Genomic DNA, 24,451 nt, shown 5'->3' on the forward strand with positions numbered 1-24,451 from the left:
ATTTATTGCTTGCTATTTATATGCACGTGCTGTCCTTGAAATGCTTCTTAAAGGTATAACACACACACACACACACACACACACACACACACACACACACACACACACACACACACACACACACACACACACACACGCACACTATTCTACAAACAACAATGATATTTTCTTACATTGTTTCCCTCTGGATCAACAATGTTTTGTTAATTGTTGTCAAATGTTTACCTCCCCTCCACAAACCAATATTGATCCATATCTGTTAATGCTGGCATTTATTTTGCCATTTTTTTAGCCATTATAGACTTAAACACTTTACAGTCATGGTTTACTACTGAAATAGGCCTGTATGAAGCTGGATCTGATGGATCTTTACCCTCTTTAGGTATTACAACTACCACCACTTTCTTCCAGGGTGTTGGTACTTCTCCTCCTCTTAAAATACTGTTAAACAAAACCTTCCAGATCTTTATCAGTTTTTCTCTCCTAGTTTCCAAACCTCTACAGGAATGCCATCTATTCCTAGGGACTTTCCTGAAGATTGGTTATACATCACAGTTTTTATCTTATCTCCTCCTATTTCCTCCTAACTGACAATAATTGAGCCTCATCTACCTTTAACCTTGGCATATTTAATTCTATAAACACTTCCAGCTGTATATTTTATTAATTTCCATGTTTCTCTGCTTTATACAGACGTTCACAGAATTTCCAAAATATTTCTAATACCTCTAGAGGACCTCTTGTTACCTTCCTTGTTATAGGCTCCCTAAGCTTGGCATCAGCCCTTTCTACTTTCTGTTGACTGAGTCATTGTGCTAAAAGGTTTTGTGCTTTAGTGTTATTATCAAAAAAAAAAAAAAAAACAGTTGCTTAACAGCAGTCTTTCTAAACTCATGTATATTATTGAGGTAATCCCTTATTTTCTGGTTAGCATTCTGCAGTTGATCCTATTCTTGTTCTGTGAGATTCTCCTATTCTGCAGTACTTTAACATTTGTCAGTCCCTCTAAATAATTCTTGTTACTTCTTAACCATAGCTCCCATTCTTTTATTTCCACAGTATTTTTAAACTCCACTTTAATTCTATCCCATTCCATAGCTATATTTTCAGAAGTAATTTCTATCCTCCTTAACAGCTCCTGAAAAATCTCCACTACCCATTCCTTAAATTCCTATCTTTTCAACAGATAGGTGGGAATGTGCAAGTGTCTCATTTTTATTTAATCATCCTGTGTTTTTATTTTAGTTATATTGTCACATGATCTGAAATAGTCGAGTGTATATCAAGACTTTAAATTAAATGCACATGTTCCTGTGAAATGTAAATTCTGTCTGGCCTAGCCCAGTTTTTATATCTTGGGGAATAATATGTAAATTCACTCTGAGCTCCTATTACTAAATTCATGTCTTCCATGCCAAATATTTTCATCATTGTATAAAAAAGTTATTATTCCCACCTTTTATGTATAACACCTTTTTGTTAAATGTCTAGTTTCAGCTTTTGTGTTACGTGCATACACTGTTTGGCAGTTTGAACTTTTAAATAGTTCTTTCTTGTCATGTCCATTTGAGCCTATGTCACATCTTACAAAACTTTTTGTTTTATTGAAAGTCCTCAAAAAAAAAAAACAATACCCCTAAAAACTATTAATGTAATACTAACACACAAAAGTATCTAGGTTTTCAAATATTGAAGTTCTACCACCCCCCCGAATAGGAACAACTGTTCCAAACTGACAGCCACAGTCATAGATTTGAGTTAACCTAAAAGAAAGGTTATCCATGCTAAGACACATGGTGCAGCCTGAGCTTTTACTAAGTGCTAACTGGTTTTGTCTTATGTTTATAGCTCTCCCAGCTGGGAAGACCCCTGAATGATTTCAGAGAACATTATCTCCTAGCAGTTCCTCTTTTCTTTTTTCCCCCCAGCTAATCACGCTCCACCAGGCTGTAACCAATTTCTCCTTAACAGGTTATCTCCATGAAGACATGAGAACCAGACAGTTATACATAGGCTATTTCCTTGGAGACATGAGCCCTCCCAAATACAGAACTACTACTACTAAGCATAAATTCATTTGCTAGAAAAATTCCTCATAATGTTCAATATTATTTTTTATGTACTTACTTTCTCTTAAAACTTGTTACTAAATCAGTCTAAGTTCCTTAATCCAGTAATTCCCCCATGCAAGAAAGAGAAAAAGCACATCACTTTTTTTCTGTCATGCTCCTCCAACTAGGCTTCTTTTTTTTACATTGCAGTGCCTACATTTCTTAAAAATGAACAAGAAGAAAGAGAGAAAAGAGAAAGAAATTGGGAAAAAAGAACAGGAGCACCTGTTTACAATCCCCATTACACTTAAAAATAACTAAGAAAACTTTATAGCATGAGAAGAAACCCATATACTAAAAATAGTACTATTAAGAAAAAAAATATTTTCTTTACTTAGTTAACTTTCTCCCCTCTCTTCCTCTCCCCAAAGCATTTTTCTAAAATGAATGACATGAAGTATGGCATATACTTTAAGGTCACCCACAATCCAACATATTCTGGAAAAAGTCCAACATTTCCAGATATGTTTTGTTCTGTCACATTTTACACATATAATTATTGCATTGTAAACCCACATTAAGTTACTGGTTTTATTACTGTTCATCTCCATTTCCCAAATCATGTTTCTGCTTTATTTCCAACATACTTTCAATTCTTGTAGTCAACTCCCATGCTCAGGACACTTTTTTTCTACCATTCCTACATACACACATACACACACACACACACACACACACACACACACACACACACACACACACACACACACACACACCCAACACACACACACACACACACACACACACACACACACACACACACACACACACACACAACTTGATCCCAGCCTATCATCTCACTTCACAACCCCAGGACTTGACTGGTACATCCACATGAGGCTCCTAGCCAATTCTGGTCCCCACTTCCTGCACCTGTCAACTTATGCATACAAATTACAGTCCACATCACTTATGTCCACATCAATCACAAACCTTTCAGTCACGGAGGTCAGGTCTGACTATGAATAAGAATTTAATCTATTAGTTTCTACTTTTTCTATGAACTAAATTAAAATATATATTCTGGGCATAAACGTGATCATCAAATGTTTCTTCTGAATAAAGGATCATATTATGGGATAACCTACTATGCATCTGACTAGAATTATTTAGTCTTATCATTGTACTTTATGAACATTTACATTTATGAAAAAAGTAGGGAATACAGTTAAAGATGTACAGGTACCTAAAGAGTTCTTCTTTTTAAGACTGCATCCAGCACCTAAAAGGATAAACTCACCTACTTACTCTTCTGACTCTGACTCTAAGACTGGAGGTCCACTCAGAACTGCTAAGCTGGTGTCCCTTCACTGAAGTACCTTGTACTATTCATAGTTGCTATATCCTCTGGAAGGTTGTGGGAAGTCAAGGATAACATCCTCCAGTGGTGGGGCTATGTCATCATGATGTTCCTATTGGTGGAAACCATCATGCTGGCTTGCAGTAATATGTTGCAAGGAAGTGTTAGAACTATAGGTCCATGCAAGTGCACCATGACTGGATGTCCCAGGTATTGAGCCAGAGGAATGGCCACCCATTACCTAGATGATGCCCATGAATGGGAAGTGGCACACCACATGTTCATTGGTGACACTGATGCAATTTCACCAATGGTCTGTGTCATCTAACTTGCAACAGCCTGTGCCCAACCACCTCATATCTGCAAAAATCTCAAGGCCTTGGACTGCATGGCATGCAGAGACAGATTAGATGGCAAATTATAGTATGTCTCATGAATGCACCTATTGAGGCAATGTCTGCCACCTGCAACCTTAGAAGCACTATGTGCTGCCTGTCCCAGTATTACGTGTCATTGTGCTGTGCTGGTCACCCCACCTCCCACAAGCCAAGGAGCATATTCACTAAGTTCAGAATGTATGGGCATAAGCCATCTGTGCCTGGATCACTAAGCTGCACATTCACTGATTAATTTTATATCAGGGAAGGTCCTGGAGTCAAGGAAGTGCCAGACCCCCACACACACACTCTCTATGATGGACATGCATACCTCACAGGCAGTACACGAGTCAAACGCCATATAGGATGGGTACACAGGTAGAGCCTGTATTAGGCTATCAGCTATAGCAGGTCTGCCATGCATTAGAGATGCTGTGGCCTCATCTTGTACCTCCAGAGGGGCCTCTGGCAGGATACATGTGACAGACCTCTCCCCAATAGTGCTGCAGACAGTGTCAGTGTGTCTTTGGCCCATACCACTATACCACCTGAATACTGACATCATTATTAATCACATGTCCTGCTGACATCATCTCTAAATTGTCTTATTGTGCTGGATGTGATGGGCTCTTCAACACTGGAATCTCTGAAAGCATGAACACATATAGGTTCATAGGTTCATAGGTAGGTACTAGGCTATCGGCCCAAGGGCCTACGTAAGCCTAGCCAGCAAGGTTCCATGGCTTACACCACCCAAGAAAGTTATTTTCCTGTGCCACTGTCAAGCAGAGACACAGAAGTGATCCCCGGGGTGTATTTCCTATTTCCCAATCCACTCATCAAGATTTTTCTTGAAGAGTGCTAATGAAGAACTTTGCTTAACATAGATGGGTAGCTTGTTCCAGAGTATAGGAAGTCTCTGGGACAGGAATCTATCCCTCCAGCGTGTCCTGTTTATTGTGGTGACAAGGTTTAGGTCCCTAGAGCGTGTAGCTTGGAGGGACTGGGATTTCTTTAGGTGTAGCATGTCCAACAGCTCTGGGTTTGACATAGCTTTATATGTTAGGCAGAGATCACCTCGGAGTAGGCGATATGCTACGGAGTAAAGCTGGAGTTTTTTGAGGCGGTCAGTGTAGGGCATTTGTTTGAGGCCAGTAATCCTCTTTGTGAGGTACTTCTGGGTACAGAGTTTTTACCAAAGGGGATGACACTGCACTTTTTGACATTGAGCTTGAGGCCATGGCTCTGACACCAGGCATCTGTCTCAGTGAGGCCCTTCTGTAGGATGTCCACATCATTTGGGGACTTGACTATGGCTCCTAGTTTGCAGTCATCTGCGAACTTCATTAGCCAGAGGCCTTCTGTGTTAGCCTGTACTTCAGAGAAGTAGATACCAAACAGGAGAGGTCCCAGGACGGAACCCTGTGGTACTCCACTTGTCACTGCTTTGAGGTCAGATTTGGAGTCTGCAACTTTTACAGTGTGGGTTCTGTCAGTGAGCCAGTTGGCAACCCATCTTGTGATGTAGGGATTTATACCTAGTTTAGTGAGTTTAGCTATAATTCCAGAATGAGGGATGGTGTTGAAAGCCTTGGCGAGGTCAAGCTAGGCTGTGTGAACTACCTTACCCTCATCCATGGCTTTGGTGACTGCCTCAAATAAGTCAATCAGGTTCAGGAGGCATGATCTGCCTTTCACAAACCTGAACTGGGTGGGATCCAGAGTTTGGAGGTTACCAATGTCTTTGTTTATGAGTTCCATGATGATATGTTCCATGGCCTTGCAGACCAGGCCCGTCAGGCTAATAGGTCAATAGTTCCCAGGATCAGTGGTGGCTTCCCTTGTGGAGTGGGATAACTGTTGCTGTGAGCCATTCAGTGGGCACAAAGCCTGATGCGAGGCTATTATTGAACATGGTGCTTAAGTGGGGAGCCAGTTCGTTCTGAAGTTCATGTAAAACGCAGCCTGGGATGTTGTCCAGTCCCATGGATGCTATGTTTTTGGCTTTATATAGTGCAGCTTTTACCTGCGTAGTTGTGATTACAGGGACTCTGCATTCTTTCTGTATAGATATGGGCCCTTTAGGGGGTGAGAGGGGGGGTAAAGTTAGCACTGAACCGATCTGCCAGGATGTTGGCAATATCAGTTGGTTCTGTAATTTTCGTGCCTTTGTGCTGTAACTCAGAGCAGATCTGGGTGTTGCTATCTAGATTCTTGACATAGCTATAGAATGCTTTGTGGCTGTCCTTGGATTTAGTGGCGATTTTGTTTTCGTAGCTAGCTTTGGAGGATATGACACCATTGTCCTTCCACACACTTATGCCTTCATAACCCACTGCCACATGCATATCATTACATATGAAGATACTGCACAGAATAAGTTGACAGCCATACCTTGTCATGTAGACTGTTGTACTTGAAGAGCACAGGTGTCCTGTGGTAGGACCCAAAGTGTGATGTAGCCTACTACAATGCATATTGCTAAACTGCCACTTCCCCTGCTGACACACAGTTACTTGGTGCCACCTAGCTCCCAAATCCAAGTCGCCTGGTGGTGCAGTGCTACACCCCAGGGATGGTAAGTCACACCAAAACTCCTTAACTTCAGTGAGACACTTCTGTTTCGATGGTCTACTCCTGTGATGTAGCTATCTGTTGCAATCCCTTGTATCTTTTCCTTTTTTTAGAGTATTATGTCAGCATCCCTTCATCACATCTGTTACACACCCCTGTTATGATCACTCAAACAATTCACCATATTGCTCCATTCTCTTACTTTGTTCCAATAATTCTCCTGGCATGTGATCTTTTGAATGCAAGACCTCCAGTGGGTGGCCATGAGAGTACATGTACACCTTAGTGCAAAACATGTCAGTAAGTAGGTGTTAGTCCAACATGCCTCAGCAATTAGAGGCAGAGGTTTCAGGGAGCTAGCCAAAGATGTACTGTTTGGTACTACACACAGTGTTTTGTATGCATGCTTAACAATATGTGTTTTGTTTTGCAAGTGCAGATGAGGATTAGTTGAATATGGCAGCAGTGTGTATGACTACTATGCGAGATCACTGTACAACAACAGCTGTGTTTGTAGAGTTATTTGTGTGACAATTTCTTCCTAATGTATCATCCTTCTGCAGGTCTACTTGTGTAAGAGAAGGAGTAGAGGCTGTGGTCACATTAGTCTTTGCTGCAATGTGCCTTTGGAAATGGGTCACCAGTGGTCACCAGGTTACCCCCCTCTCAGTAGTGGGATAATTAGTCTCCCTGCTAAAGGTTACCTGTTGGGATTACTGCAGCCCTCTGTATCTGCCTGTCAGTGTATGTGTGTGTGTGTGTGGGGGGGGGGGGGGGGGTGAAGCCTCCTCTTCTGAAGGTGGACCAAAAACATCTCAAAAGCTCTCCTGGTATCAGTTGTGTATCTTTTCACATTGCAGATGTGTGGCAGTAACTGGGTGCTTGCCTTGACAATGTGGAGCACCTTCTGGCATGACTGATAGAGTCATATGACTAGCACACCCTGTCTATTAGGTCTCCAGAGGGAGAAAACCTGCCCATAACATCAACCACCAAGAAAAATGATGCCTTTGCTTGTTGCCCTTTGGACCAGTCTGGTATCCAGCCATACCTGGAGTCCACCCTATCCCCTTCCTGGTGTGTTCCATCGCTTATAAGTCATTCTCCATTCCTTGTCCCTTTTCAAACCCTCTTCTCTCCTATAGCATCCTACTTCCAAACTCTTTGCATATCTCACATTGCGAATCTAAATGTTCTGCCATCAGTTAAATCGCACATAAGGTATGTTTATTCTGGGGACAGAATACTATGCCAGAACATGGAGCATTTTATAAAGCCGGAGTCCCTATTTTCTATCCATGTTAAGAGTAGCCAAATGATATACTTGAAGAAAAAAAATCAAAACTGCCAGTGTGCAACACACCTTAAGCAAAACCAACTAATCAAACTAATAGCAATACCAAAATAAAGCACCAAAATCAATAGCTTACCAGACTGGGAGCAAAGTAGTTGGGAACTGCCTAATTATCTGAAACAAATGCATCTGCTACAAAGTTAAAAAAAAAATTAAGACCTGATCTTAAATATGAATGTCTTAGACTGATGTACCATAAATCTGCTCTTTAAATAGAAAACTAAGAGCCTGTGATTGCCTCTTTGTTTTAGTGATAAATGTAACAAGTGACAACTTTAGAAACAGGGAGGTGCAGTGCATTATTGGGGCAGTGGGAGGAGTTTACGCCTCGGAAAGCCTAGTAGGTGCTGTGACTAGTACCTAAAGATCATCAATCCTTTTGCTGAAGTAAACAGGCTGGATGAGTTAAGACACTGATATTCTTATCCGTGTTCTATTTCCTGGATGGCATATTTAGCTTACCACACACAATAGGCTCATGTATATATATAACCTTGATAACCATTCCAATACAAGTGTATGTAGTACTTCCTAGATATCAACAGAACCCTGGGAATTTTTGTGATTGCTGCTTGATCACTGCCTGCTGAGCACTGTTCTGTCTAAATAATGTATATATTACTTTAAAGGACAAAAAAAATTGAAGGGGGTGTATTTTGTAGGTAATGTCTGCTTTACATAGAAGCAAATACCATCACTTGTGCATCTGTCAGTAAAAATACTGCAACCCCCCAATACCATATCATGAGTTTATGTAACCAGCCCTACACAGAGCCATCCATTTTGCCGTGTCAGCATAAACACTCATTCCTCCATTTTTACAAATTAAAATCCCTGAACATGTATTTAATAGTGCAGGTCCAGTCAGCTTCTGACACTGTCCACAAAGCTGTCTTCTAAATCCTTCCCTAAAATATAATCTGTTCTATTTAACTGCCATGCTTTGTAAACTTAGTATATCTACTGATAAAACATGTGTTACTCTTGCAAATGAGGTTCATGGCAAAGTTAATTCTCAATTATGGCATTTTATAAAAGCAGACCCATCCAAGCTGAACTGTTATACTTTTCTATAAAGTCCTAAAACTTAAGGGCTATGTTCTTCCCATCTAGTCACACTTGGACTTTCACCCAGGATTTCATCTGCTGCAGTTGTAATGTCAAGGACACAAAGTCAATCTGCAGGGAAGAATAAACCATTTCTTCTTTCATTATCTGCTTAATAGCAGATAACATTTGTCTCAGCCTCAGGTAAACGATTATCCTTGGACTAACATGTCCCTCTTGAAAGACTATTTTAAAACTGCTATATTCTGATATCTAGAACATCCTGCAACTAAAACTGTATTAGAAACATGTTTTGTCTATATTTCTATGAGTTTCATTAGCCTGAGCCTTCCCAGAAAAATCTGTCTCTTCTGCTTTATTTTGTGTATTCCTGTGGGTGACCTTATGGAGGTTACTGCAGCTGAATCATTACATTGACAGATATCGCTTTTATTTCCTGTAAGTTATCACATTTCCTTGACTTATCCCGTCTTCTCCACTTACTTGGGTCTGTATCTGTCTGCCCAGACAGTATTTTATCCCCTTTTAAGTCTTGTACACGTTCGCTGTCTGAGGATCAGTACATGAAGGATTACCTATAACACTTTCCCTTTCTCTTGTGCAGCTGTCGCAGTCAACTCTTTCACTAAAAATTCCAAACATAAATGCCATAATAAATATCAACTTTCAGGTTGTTTTTATCAAGCACCCACTGTATTCCAATCTCAATCTACTTCTTAATTGTTTCACTCTTACAAAAAAGCAGTTCATTATCGAAGGGGTTTTATATATTCTTCTGTTTATTTGGATCCAGAACTCATTTCAACTATGACCTGGATCACTGGCACAAACACATACATAAAAGTCAAGTGTTGCAGTTTACAAAAGAGGCTTTAAGATAGGACCTACTTATAGGTTCATAAGTAAGTAGTAGGCTTGCTGCCCTTGCAGGCCATTTTAAGCCTAGCCATTTTCCATTTTTGTGCTCAAATTAACCTTTCCCATTTGGTTAGAGACTGGCCTTACCCATCTCATGGTTGATAATTTTGTATTACCCCTAATTAGAATAATTGAGATCATACCATAGAAAATTTGAGGGGACCTCTGCATAGTATAAAGCATTTAGGAGCTGCATCTGTCCATTAGTAGCACAGATGACAATTCTGGAATACATTTTCTTTTTCCCATCCAAAGATCCAAGATATATTTGAATATGGACAGGGATGAACATTGTTTTATGTGGATGGTGAGTCTGTTCCAGAGCAGTGGTATCCTCTGCGAGATATACCTGTCTCTCCATACTGTTTCTGTTGATATTGTTGCTGTTACTGCTAATGGGTTTCATCCATGGTTTGATTTCCCCTCTCCATCTATCTATCTACACTGTGACTCAGTCACTTAAGCAAACAGCACTCCTCACCCTTGAGAAGAGGCTTGTACTTATTATTATTTATTTGCATTTGTTAACCGGGTTGGTCCAGCTGGGTAAGAATTACCCTTTTCCAGTGGAGACCCGAGGGGAAAAGCCCCAAACAGACATACAAATACATACGAATAGTGACAAATTAACAATATTACAGAGGAAAACAATATTATGGGTACAATGGATAAGAAAAACAAACAATGAAAGTTTGAGAATATGAGTAAGGTAGGACAGAGGCATGCATGTAAAAGATTTATGAAAAGGTGTTCTGAGCAAGATCTCTGAATTAAGTTAAAGTAGGCAAAGAAATGATGATTTAGGTGTGGAGTTAGTAGTGTGGGCATTTTAGGTGGGAGAATGTGAAGGACATTCCCATTTGGAGGAGAGATGGGAGAGAAGCATGGATTTGAAATGGTTGTGGTTAGGTATATTACGTAGTGGTGTGGGGAGATTGTTCCATAGTTTGGCTATAGTGTGGGATAGTAGTAGTTTACCAGTTGGGTGGATGGGTTTGTGTACATGCAGGAGGTTTTGGCCTGTGGATCTCAGGGTACGGGTAGGTGTGTAGGGTGTTAGAGATTTAGCAAGAGAGGGGCATTCTGCTGGTTTAAAGATGAGTTTGTGGGCTGTTGTTAAGTTGTAGGCACTTTAGGTGGTTGTGGAGTTCTAGCCAGTTTAGGGTGTGTAGGGAGTGACAGTGATGGGAAGAGTTCTTAGAATTGGTTGCAAATTTGCAGAGTTTGTTGTAACAGGCATCAGGTTTAGCACAGAGTCCGAGTTGTAGGTTGGAGAATAGGGGAGCACTGTACAAGAGAGAGGGGAGAAGGAAGGTAGATGCAAGGGTATGACGGGAAGATGGAGTAAGGTAGTAGTTGTGTCTGTAGAGGAGGACGATTTTCTGGTGGGTTTTTTTGATTGCTGAGAGGATGTGGGAGTCGAATTTTAGGTTTTCATCGATGGTAATGCCAAGTAGTTTGGTACTAGGAACGATTTCAAGAGGGGTGTTATTGTGGCTTTGGATGGAAAATTGGACTTTGTGGAACTGGGAAGTTTTAGTGGGAGTAAATATCATTAGCTTTGTTTTGTTGGCATTTAGGGCCAAGTGATGCGATTGCATCCATGATTCAATTTTGGAGAAGGCTGTTTGGGTATTAAGTAGAAGTTTGGAGGGGCAGGAGGCTGAGCAGATGATAGTGGAGTCATCTGCGTATTGGATGACTGAGGCTTCAGTGATGGAGAGGTGAAAGTTGTTAATGAATAAGTTGAAGAGCAGAGGGCCAAGTACTGATCCTTGGGGAACTCCTGTGGGTGTAGGTAAGAAAGGGGAGGTTGACTCTTTCCAATGTACAGCTTGCTGGCGCGTGGAAAGGTAGCTGGAGAACCAGTCTAGGGTTGAGGGAGATAGGTGCAAGTGTGAGAACTGGGACAGGAGGAGGGAATGGGAAATAGTGTTGAATGCCTTTGAGAGGTCAAGAAAAAGAGAAGATATGTATTTGCTGCTCTCACGTGCTAGGTTGACTGTTTCGAGGAAGGAAATGAGGGCTGTCATGGTGCTGTGGCTTGGGCGGAAGCCGTGCTGGGTGGGGGAGAGGAGTTTGTGCTGGATTAGGTAGGGCATGAGCTGGGAGTGGATGGCTTTCTCTAGAATTTTAGAGAGAGGAGAGAGTATAGCTATGGGTCTGAAGTTGGTAGTGTCTGTGTTCTTACCATCTTTGTGGAGAGGAATTATGTATGCATAACGCCAGATGGTTGGTACATAGGATTCCTGAATGGATCTATTAATGAGGATGGATATGGGATAGGCTATAGATTCGGCTGATATTTGAAGAAAATTTGCTGGAAATTTGTCAGGGGCATTGCGGCATGGTTTTAGCTTTTGTAGTAGTCTTTTTATAGTATAGGTGGAGACAGGTTTAAGTGAGAATAGCGGTGGAGGAGGGCGGTGAGAGAGAGGGTTTGGGGTGCAGGGTGAGGGGTTAGTAATAATGGATGGATTGGGGAAAGTGGAGGATAATTTAGCTATACAATCAATGAAAAATGTGTTGAAGTTAGTGGCCGTTTCAAGACTTGAGAGGTTGGGATTGGGGCAGGGGTTGGAAGTATTACCAGGGTTGAGTATTGAAGAGATGGATGTCCAGAATTTCTTTGGATTGTTTGAGTGTTTGTATTGCAGACTGCTGTAGTAGTTTTTGCGATCTTTTGTTATTGATTTTTTGGCCAGGTTACGAAGATGTTTATATTCTTGGAGGGTGGTGGGGTTTTTCTGTTTTTGGTACAGTTTCCACTTTTTGTTTCTCTGAGTGATTATCAATTTAGTTTCTTGGGATAGCCAGGGGCAGGAATTTGTTTTGATACGTTTGGTTTGTAAAGGGGCTACTTTATCAAGTAAGGTAAGGAAAGTTTGGTTAAAATATGTGACGGCGTTATCTAGTGGAAGGATTTTCAGTGGGGACCAATTAGTAACCTTGAGGCATTCAGAGAAGATTTTGGGGTTGAAGGAAGATAGGTTATGGGATTGTTTGAAAATGTGTTGTTTTTCTATGTGTGAGGATAGGCGGTCAATGAAGGCTGGTAAGTGGTCGCCTAGGGGGTCTGCTATTACACCAGCTTTCAAGATATGGTTGGGATGTGTTGTTAATATCCAGTCTAAGATGGTACCGGAGGAACCATCTTTGTTTGGCCTAGTAGGGACGTCTATTAGTTGGGTGAAATTGTAGAGGTTGATAGAGTGAGATGGGGTATCTATGAAGAAGGAGGTCCAGTTAATATTTACATCGCCAAGAATGTAGGTTTCATATTTGATGTTTGAGTTAAACCAAGAGAGGATGTCTTCCAGAGTTTTGGTATTGTCTCTGGGTGGGATGTAGATGGAGCAGATGCAGATGGATTTATAGTTGTTAAGTTTTAGAAAGCCTACAGTCATTTCTGCATTGGCAAATGTTGGGATGGGGTTGGTCAATGGAGTAAAAGTGAGAGTGGAGGAGTAGATAATTGCTACTCCACCTCCTTTTCTATGAGTTCTATCATTGCGTATAATGTGGTAGCCTGGAGGAAGGATTTCATTATCTCTGATGGAGGGTTTGAGCCAGGTCTCAGAGACAGCGGTTATGTCTGGCTGGTTGTAAGAGAGCCAGGCATGAAGGCTGGGGATTTTATTATGGAGGCTTTGTGCATTTAGGGTCATGAGGCGGATAGTCTTGTGTTTGTGTTGATTAGAACTTGGGTTAGGGTGGGTACAGGTAGGGGTTGGGCCTGGGTTAGAGTGGATGTCACCTGACAGAGAGAGTGAGATATGAGAGAGGAGCTGATTGAAGAAAAGTAGAGGATAAAGGGAAGTATGTTTTTTTGGGGGGGAGGGTTGTCTTAGAGAAAGTAGATAGAGTGGGGTGAGGAGATGGTGATGTAGGGAGTAAGGAGAGCTTGAAAAGATTGGATGGGCTGGAGGAGTAAAGTTCTGGAGAGATCTGTGAATATGAGTGGGATATATCTGGGGGGTGTGAGGTGGTGGTGTGTGTGGTTAGAGGTAGGTATGTATTAGTGTGGAGGCTAAGTTGGGTAATGTAGGTTAGGGATATTAAAAGGGTAGATAGTAGTAGAGCTTGTTGTGGGAAGGTAGGCATTGTAGTACAGATGTGTGAGGTGTGGTGTATGTATGAGAGAGGGTGGGGGTGTGTACGAGATTGGTGTATGTATGAAGTGCTACGCTCATCATGCAAACTGTAATGTTCCAAAGGTCGCTCTTTTAATCTTGAAAGTCCATCAGTTTCACCAATGTAACCACCATGTCTTGTTCGCTGCTCTCGGACATTTGCATGAAAAGGTGACAATAACCTCTGCTTGTACTGATAATTGTGCATCAGTCCCATATCTGAAGAATTACTGTTTTTCTTCTTCGGGTATACCGGTTCTACTTTCAAAGTACAGAAAACCTTGGGAATTTCCTCTGGAAGACCCAGTCTTAGCTTTCCTGGTCTCCATCTCGGTCTCTTAAAAAGTACAGAAAGCTTGTTGTAGAAACCAGGTGCGATCCAAAATGTATTCCAGATGTGAAGCAGGAGCTGAAACAGGTCAGCTGAGATGGCTGTAGTGATGAGAGCATATGGACCATTCACCAGACCTCCACACACAATCAGCATAGCAACTGTGGTTCCAATTCCATTCTGACCGATATTGTTCTACAGGAACAACATGGGAGCTGCTACAATGAGCATCACACAGCAGGTTGTCGCTCTCCCTCCCATGTAGATAGAAACTATACCTGCAATTATCCCACCTAAAATTTCTCCAAAATCAAAGAGCGTAGATATATCTCCAGCACCTTTTGAATCTAAATGTGCTACGTTGGGAATGAACAGTGGTAGCCAGTAAAGGAAGGTGTAGCTGACAAGCTTTGCAAATAGTAAGCAGAGGGATAACTCCAACACACCTGGAATTTTAAGGGCACTTACAAAGCTGATGGCAGTGGGCTCTTCAGTGACAGTGCCCCGCTCTGTGGGTATGTTGATACTGCCCTCTGCTGCATGGTTCGGGCTCCTAAAGAGTTCCTCATCACTACCATTTCTGATTAATGGTGTCAGTTCAAGTCCTTCATGGTGTTGAGGAGGACAGCAATCCACATCTTCTTGACATTCCACTGTTGGCTGTGGTATGCTGTTATCTGCTTCACTGCCATCAGATGGACCTGCTGGCTGTGGTATGCTGTCATCTGCTTCAGTGCCATTGGATGGACCTGCTGACTGTGGTATGCTGTCATCTGCTTCACTGCCATTAGATGGACCTGCTGACTGTGGTATGCTGTCATCTGCTTCTTAGACGGTTATCAAATAAAATAAAACAAAAATGTACAGTTAATACACAAATAATGGATGAAGGGCTGTTTTGTAAGGATCTTATTATAACTGTGGATGTTTGAGCAGATTTACTGCTGCAGTACCGACTCTTGAGGTTTCCGCTTGCAGATGCTTGACATCCAACAAGAATGATCTTAAGATGGCACCAGTCAATTGACCCTTAATACCTCCAGTGTCATGATATCTGTACAGAAGGGGTCCATCAGGTCTCAAGTGGGTTAGGGTGAAGATCTCTAGAGTTGGAAACTTTGAAATCAGTATTACAACTGTGAATTATGAAGAACATCAGATGAGAGGGCACATTGTCCAATTGTAACACAAGTAACAAATAGAAACTGTTGTTGAGCTCCTTGTCAAGACAGTACTTAAATGACCTCACATCAAAACAATAAATACTTAGCCAAGTCTTAGATAAACAACTCTAAACCCTAATTCTTTTATTTCTAGAAAACTAAAGAAATAAATACTAGTACCTTAATATACAATTTAATAAAGTCCAAGACAGCTTAATTAATAGCTTCCTAAGTGGCATAATTATCTACACAGTCAAAATTAGCTTTAGTCTTTTAGTAGTATATTGGTCTCAACGTCATATCAAAATTCACAAATGTAACTTAAATACTGATTTAGTGTAAGTGCCTACAAACCCTTCATTTAAAAATAAGAAGATGTTTGTTACATTAACATCAGTAGTAGCACACAGAGAACAGTTCTGGACACATTGCAACTGCTACGAAGAGCACATTATTTAACTTAGATTTGTTTTTATCTCGCTATCTATCTATCTATCTATCTATCTATCTATCTATCTATCTATCTATCTATCCATTCATCCATCCATCAATCAGTTGATTGATTTATATTTGCTTACTGGGGTAGAGCATTGATCATAAATGACCAACTGCAGGCTCAGCCTGAGTTACATGAATAATAACAGAAAATTGTACTACAATGTTTACTGTTTATAACTAGGGTAATGTCTGAAAGCTAAGAAGTTCATAAGTTCATAGGTTAGTACTAGGCTATCGGCCCTAGGGCCTATATAAGCCTAGCCATAACAATTCCCTGCTTCTTCCCAAACTATTTACTTCCCTGGACCCCTGTCTAGCAGGGCGAATGACGTGATCCCCGGGGTGAATTTCCTTTCTCCCATCAAATCAACAAGGTTCCTTTTTAAGAGGGCCAAAGAGGCGCTCTGCTTGACATGTATGGCAGTCTATTCCAGAGTCTGGGGAGTCTCTGGGTCAGGAACTTATCCCTCCAGCATGTTTTGTTTATTGTGATGACAAGGTTTAGATCCCTGGAGCGTGTGGCTCTGAGGGATTGGGATTTCTTTAAGTGTAGCATGTCCAACAGCTCTGGGTTTGACATGGCCTTGTATGTTAAGCAGAGATCGCCTCTGAGTAGACGATATGCGACAGAGTATAGCTGGAGTTGTTTAAGGCGGTCAGCGTAGGGCATCTGCTTTAGGCCTGTGATTCTTTTAGTGAGGTATATCTGCGGCCTTTCTAGTTGTTGCAGATGTCTTGAGAGGTACATACCAAACAGGGAGTTGTATTCTATAATGGGTCTAAAGAGGGATGAGTACAGTGGGACAATGACCTCCTTTTTTCTGGATGAAAAGCCCTTAGTGTTGAGGTGTGCCACATAGAAGGATTTCCTGACTGTTGTGGCGATGTGGTTATCGAAGGTGAGACCACTGTCCACCTGTGTCCCTAAGTCTCTTATCACACTTTTGGTGTTTAGTGTACTGCTATCTATGTGGTAATTCATGAGTACATGTTTTTTTCCCAAAGGGGATAACTATACATTTCTTGGCATTGAGCTTGAGCCCATGGCTCTGGCACCAAGCATCTGTTTCTGTAAGGCCCTTTTGTAGACTATTCACATCATTTGGGGATTCAATAATGGCTCCCAGTTTACAGTAATCTGCAAACTTTGTTAGCCAGAGTCCCTTAGTGTTGGCCTGTACTTCAGAGAAGTAGATGCCAAACAAGAGCGGTCCCAGGACTGAACCCTGAGGTACTCCACTTGTCACTTGTCTGGAGCTGGATTTGGAGTCGGCTACTTTTACAGTGTGGGTTCTGTCAGTAAGCCAGTTGGCAACCCATCGAGTGACGTAGGGATTTATGCCCAGCTTAGTAAGTCTATGATTCCAGAGTGGGGGATGGTGTTAAAGGCCTTGGCGAGGTCCAGATAGGCTGTGTGGACCACCTTACCCTCGTTCACAGCTCTGGATACTGATTCGAAGAAGTCAATCAGGTTCAGGAGAGAAGATTGGCCCTTCACAAACCCAAACTGGGTGGGGTCCAGTGTTTGAAGGTTGCCAATGTTTTTGTTTATAAGTTCCATGATAATACATTCCATGGCCTTGCGGATCAGGCTCATCAGACTGATGGGCACTAGTTCCCAGGATCCAAGGTTATCCTCCTTGTGCAGTGGGATAACTGTAGCTGTGCACCACTCAGTGGGCACGAAGCCTGACGTGAGGCTATGATTAAACATGACACTTAGGTGAGGTGCCAGTTCATTTTGTAGTTCATGTAGTACACAGCCCGGGATGTCATCTGGTCCCATGGATGCTGTATTCTTAGCTTTAGAGAGTGCGTTTTTACCTGTGTGGCTGTTATTATTGGAATTTGGCAGTCTTCTGGTATTGAGATGGGCCGTTTAGGGGGTGAGAGGGGGGTGAAGTTGGCACTGATTTGATCTGCCAGGATATTGGCAATATCCTTGGGATCAGTATATTTAATGCCATTCTGTTGTAGCTCAGAGCAGATCTGAGCATTGCCATATAGATTCTTGACATAATTATAGAATGCCTTGTGGTTGTCTTTGGAATCTTTGGCAATTTTATTTTCGTAATTAGCTTTGGAGGATTTTATGAGGGATCTCAGCTTCTTACTGAGGCTGGTAAGGGAGTTTTTTGCATCCTGGGATTTTCCTCTTTTCTGCAACAGTTTCTTCCTTTTGTTGTAAAATTTGTTTATGGCAGTGGACCACCAGATTGGCTTCCTTTTTTTGGAGGAGAGCATCTTGGTTCTATTTGGGATGGCATGATTCATGCATGAGTGGATGTGCTCGTACAGTGCCTTAGTGTAGGATTCAGCAGTCAAACTTTCACTTCCCGTCTGCATGGGTGTCATGAAGTTTGTCACTTCTGACTTGAGTAGCATGAAGTTGGCTTTGGAGAAGTTTTTTATGGAGGTTTCCTTACTGGGGGGTGGAGGTGGGATGTGGATGTTAAGGGTGATTAGCTTATGGTCAGACCTGACCAACGAGGGGGTTACCATAGGTGTGGAGCATTGATTTCCCATGTTGGTAATGACCAGGTCTAGGATATTGGAGCCCCTGGTGGGACTATGGATTAGTTGATCCAGGGTGTTGGAATTTATGAATTCCAAGAACAGTTGGACAAAGGTGTTGTTACATGAGTAGTTTTTCCAGTTAATGGCAGGGTAGTTGAAATCACCCAGTATTAGGGTGTTTGGTTGTATCTTAATATTTTCCAGTATGTTTAGAAAGGTGTAGTGAGAATCTTGAGGCATGGTGGGGGATATGCAGCAAGCTACAGTTTGGATTGCAGTCTTACCTAGTGTTAGTTGCACCTGGAGAATTTCAGACGCATTGTGTTGGGCAACTAGCCTGGTGGTGTGAATATCCTTGGTGAATATGGACACTCCTCCACCTTTAGTGTTTAGGTCCTGGTTTGGTGGCCGAAAAGTGTGGTAAGAGTTGTAGCCTGGTATTGCAGGGGTGCTCTCTGGAGCTTTAAACCAGGTCTCAGTTACTGCACAGATATCGATGTTCTCCATTTTTAGGAGTGCCTTGAGAGTGCATTTTGAGGTTTAGACTTTTATCATTGAGTAGCATTACCTTCAGAATTTGCATGCTTGTACCTGTTACCGTAGTTGTTTTGTCCTTTGAACTTTGCCTAAAAAAGGCACTATAGGGGTGGCAAGAGCCTTAGCCAGTAACCTGAATCCAAGGGGCGACAGGTACAGACCATCTCTGGCAAAGCATCTGGTCTGTCGATCATGTCATCCCAGGCAGACAGAAACTGGATCCCCTTTGAATGACACCAGAAGCTTAGCCAATTGTTGAAGTCAGTCATTTTGTCCTTATATTGTGGTATCCTTCTGTGCAAAGGTAGGATGCTACTCAGGGCTAGGGTCATACCTGCCTGAGCCACATGATCCTAGAGCTCTTCCATGTTTCTTTTCATGTAGTCCAAGGAGGTACGTCTCAAGTCATTCACTCCAACATGGACAATGACAAAGTCATATTTGTACTTGTTGTGGAGTGACTTAAATGCATGCGTTATGTGGTGGATCCTGGCACCCGACAGGCAGCTGACTGTAATTTTCTCCTTGTTCAGCCTGGTGAGTGGGACATCAGTGTGCCTGACTATAGAATCACCTATGACTAAAGAGTTAGGTACATTGTCTTGCCTTAGGGGCTGTTGCGTGGTGGCACACTGGTGTTGCGAGCTATGTAACACTTTGGTTGTGCCTGGTGTTTGTTTGAGTTTCAGCTTCGGAGGTCCTTGTTGCTTGGGCAGGTTACAGATAAGGGCCTCCGCATATGTGGATTTAATGTTGCTATGTGTGGGTGTTGGTGGTGTGGGTTTAGAAGAGCTGCGTGTTGCTTGAGGTATAGTGTGGGTGTTAACCTTCTCTTGACTGTCTAGCACAGTCTTGGGTGGAGAGAGCTTTGCTTCCAGTTTGGCTATGTAAGTGCATCTCTCACAGGCTGTTGTGTTGGGTGGTAGGAGGAGAGGGTTGTCTGTGTACATGAGGCAATTGCTGCATGGCCCCAGTATGTCTGGATTCACCAGGTGGACAGAAGAAATCACCAGAAGCTGACCCTTGGACTTGCCTGGTTTTGTGCTTTTTTTGTAAAGTACAGGAGCTGTTTTCCCTTGTCTTAGCAAGGTATTTTGCAATTATAGGTTGTTTAGTGCCTATGATTAATTTCTCCTTATTAATAAGGAGAGTTGAGTGCTTGTATCAGTTTTTAGGCTTCCTAGCTCTTTTCTGCAGGTATTAGAGCAAGTGCTAGTCACAGGAATGCTTAAAGGTAAGATGAAAAAAAAATGGTTTATCCTAAACACTGCAGTGTGCACTAGATGAGTTAGATGTGAAAGTTGTTGTATCTTTCGGCTTTTCCCGGTTAGGGGTCGCCACAGCGGAACTCCGGTCCACTAATGATTGGCAGTAGATTTTTACGTACCGAGTTGCCAGCCCTGACGCACAACCTTCAACGTAGGTACGCCCATTCATGCATGTCTCCACACAGAAGACGCTTTAGCTGAGAATCGAACAGGACAATGTCTTACTGTGAGGTGACAATGCTACCGCAGCTCCACCACTGCATGAGTTAGATGTGAAAGTAGGTAACTTAAATTTTACCTGTCTAAATGTAATGTTTCTTAGTTGTATATCCTATTATTTTTATACTTACATCATTTTTTTGTTTACTTTAGCAATATGCATACACATACACACACATATATATATGTGTATATATATATATATATATATATATATATATATATATATGAACATATTCATGAATGCAAAAGTTAATAATAGTATAGAACTTGTTTATAATAGTATAATATTCAGTGCAGGTTTGTGTCACTGAAGACAGTACCTCAGTCTGTTTTCATAAATAAATAATTTTCTGCTGGTAAAGTAAAGAAAAGATGATTTATTTATGACTCAGTTTGATATTACTCTATTATTTCATGACCAGTGTTTATTACAAGAAATATAACATGAGCGGGGAACAGAATATTCCCTTGTTTTCCATTATCGCTAAGATACCACCACCTTATTTACGCTTCATACTGTATGTGTCTTAACAGTTTTGACGAATGTCAATTAATATTTGGTATTGTTTACCTGATGTTGCATAGTTTACCCAGTCAATGATTGTGCTGGGATTGGCTGCTGTCCTTAAGTGTTCCTTTTCTTAGTCCATCACTTAGAAAAAAAAATGGTACTTACATATTATCGCAACCACATTATATAAACATGATTTAGACTGCAGTTATGTAGTAATTTGTGGTGGGGGTATTTTATTTCAGTGAGTTACCCGTATGAAAATGTCGCCACGGAATAAGGTATTGGTATACTGTAGTTGTTTATTGCACTTTATTTTTTTAAATGTATATTTCAGTTAGATATTCACCATCACCTTTTATATGCGGGACAATAGAGCAGCAACCATGTTTAAAAGATCATGTGATGCACCATAAAAAATCAGCACTGTGGGGGTATATTAGCCCAGCTGTGTCTGGCTGGGGTGGCTGATACATATTCTAGCTTATTAGGTAGCACTTTAACCATATCCCTCTACTGAACCCTAATGGGAACAGCAGGAAGAAGAACAAGTGTACTAAAAACCTGTGAACCTTGCATACTGCTGTGGACCGTCAGGAAGTTTTAGTTAGTTTAAATGCTATTCCAGATATTAATGATATCTGTTCTGCAGGGTGTTTTTTTTTTATTAATAGAAGTTACCAACAGCAAAGCCAATCTACTGTTTCTTTGTTTAATTAATAATTTTTGGAAGTATGTCACTCAAGATCCAACATAAATCACACAACCTGCACAGCTGTGCATGTATAACGGGTGCACAGTCCATTCAAGATGACGATAGTTATCAATTGCGTTTCCTTCCTTTTATTCTAAACTTAAAAACCAATAACACCAAATGAAGTACAGACACAGACATCCAACTTGTTTTCCAAATCTTTGTGAGCTATATATAACATACCTCGGCAGGAGAACGGATTGGAAATGAGCCACATCTCCTGTTCACAATGTGGTTGCGATAATATATAAGTACCAAAAAAACTTATCCAAATGATGCCTTTATTCATGGTCTCGTTTTTCTTTATTTTTTTCATACTCAGTTTTTGACAGTAAACATGCAGCATTCACGTGCTTGTTTACTGCTGTAATTAACTTTAAAACCCTTAATACCTGCAAATATGAGTTAGAACTTAGCAAAAAGTGGAGGATTGCTGCTTCTAAAATAAATATTTCACAATGACAAATTCAAACTGTGAACACAGAATAAAAAATAGAAACAGATACAACAAGTGAGCATCTCTTTTAATAAATACAAAATCTAGTTTACAGATGCTGTCACAGTTCCCAAGTCAAAAGCAACCTCTCTCTCTGGAACTCATGGCAAGAAACATAAGACTTGCCTTCAAATCTAACCTACAACTTTTACAATGAAACAAGACAGAATAAAGTTAAGTACAACAAGGCAAAAATATATACCCTCACATTTCTAATGTGCTCTGACAGTTATTTCAAGAGTACCTTAAGGTTTCTTCTTTTATTACCTAAAATGAAGAGGTTATTTTTAAGTTCCTCACACAGTTCACAAGCAATTAATCTCCCATAGGTCCCCCCGCCAAGAAAATAGTTTTCTATACCAAACTAGACCTCCAAAAAAAGTTTTTTTTTTTTTTGCTTTGCAGTTGAGACCATGGGGGGTGTATGAATTGGCTGCTATACTTTAGGAAGACAACTGATCTTCTGCTTTAAGCAGCAGTCCTCTTTTTTTGCACTGAACATGAAGGGGGGGGGTGGAGGGGTTCAAATTTATGGGACTGGACAGGGCAGTAGATGAACCAGCTATGACTCTGACTGTACCTGTAAAGTCTGGCCTCAGAAAGTTTCTCAGTATACTTTAGTACAGTAACTGGTCAGTCTGTTCTTTTATTTCCATTGCTAATCTGACAGTGTCTTGCTGTGATACAAAGTTTAAACAGTGTCACTGTAACTAGATTTTAACCCACTGCCTTCACTGGAGCTTGTAAAAGTTGCACTGTTAACTTCTAGTGGACCTTTTGACAGAATCACGTTGTAAACTTACAGCTCAAACAAATGTTCATATCTCTAAGCCTGTTACTAAAAATATGACCAACAGTGTCACTGGCACAACAGATAGCACACTCATGTTTGGTGCAGAAGGCAGTGGGTTCTATTCCCACACCAGGTAAATGGATTGCTGACACTGCAATGTAGTATGGGGAGGGGATGCTGCACTCCTGAGTGTGTTGACCTTCAAGTGAGACATTAAACTGAGGTCTCATCTGCTCGAGGTGGCTATAGCTCAGGTGGATGTAAAAGATCTCACAGCAGGGAAGTTCCCCGATGCCCTGGCCAAATTTCCCCTAGTAGTATAAATATCACCTTAGGTCTCACCTGAAATGAGGCTGCTAATCTAATGGGACTAACCCATTCAAAACGAAATGATAAACAAACCATTCAATGCAGCCTCATCTTTATTGTAGTAGCATTAATTCAATTCTAGCTCTGAAAATGGATTTCTTAAGTCACAATGGGTTCCTATTAGAAGACCGAAGATGCATTCTTTCAAATGTGTCTTGGTCGAACTGAAATGGCAAAATATTGAAGCGGCTATTAAGCGAATTCTTTCCCTGGGAAAGAATTCACTTAGCCGCTTCGTTACTTTGCTGTTTTCAGCACTGTAGTGCAATCTCAGAGTTGGTATATTTAAGTAGGGGGGGTGTGGGGGTGCAGCCCTCCACTTAATGTAATGTTTAAAGTGTTTTATTTTTTATTTATTTATTTTTGTTGGAACAGTTATTTTTTTCCCTTGGAAAAAAAAATCGCTGTTCTGACAGTTCGACATTGTAAGCTTTCGCTTACATAGGGTCGATTAATCACCGTTCTCTTTTTTAAGCATTTGGTGATCTAATATAGACCCGTCACAATAAAGGGAGTTATTTGTTAACTTTTATAAACAATTTCCTACATGTTAGTAATAAATCAAAATACACATACACTATGTGCAGATTTTTTCTTTCATCTTGTGAGTTTTCATGTGAAGCTAAACAATTCTGTCTGTGCTGCTTGATTACTGAAATATTGTTTATTTATTTACTTGTCTTTGTTGACTGGGAAAGTCTATTTTCGGTGAAGGCCCGGGGAGAAAAGCTCCATCAGAGTACATTTATATTAACAAGTGAATTTCGCACAGTTCTTAGAAAAACAGCCACATTTCTCATGAAAAGACTAACATAATTTACAAGACAGGTACATAAAGTAAAATCTACACAGTTGTTCCAGCTGTAAGTGGATTAATACTCTGAAGGGAAAACATTGCTGTAAGGAAGTTTTACTACTTTTCAGTAAAGAAAAGTACAGAAATATGACAATTATGAGAATGTACATAATTAGCATAATATTTCTCTAGCTGTACTAGACAAATCAGTCATCAAGGCAGTCTTATTACTCATCAAGTAAACTTTAAAACAAATTATTTCACTATTGTGTATATAAATTGGCTTTACAATTACTAATATAAATATTAACAGGAAGTATTACACACCTATAGGCATCACTAGGCTGATCCTAGAGAAATA

At 40.9% G+C, this 24,451-nt stretch overlaps 1 protein-coding gene across 6 annotated transcripts in view; it reads right to left on the reverse strand.

Moving 5' to 3' along the window:
* The window catches only part of ARHGEF15 (Rho guanine nucleotide exchange factor 15), an 879,095-nt gene that overhangs the window by 723,250 nt on the left and 131,394 nt on the right, over positions 1-24,451 (reverse strand). The window lies entirely within an intron of this gene.

This window comes from Protopterus annectens, chromosome 7.part0 (assembly GCF_019279795.1).
Source record: "Protopterus annectens isolate FY-2018-M chromosome 7.part0, PAN1.0, whole genome shotgun sequence".
Taxonomy (NCBI): Eukaryota; Metazoa; Chordata; order Ceratodontiformes; family Protopteridae; genus Protopterus; species Protopterus annectens.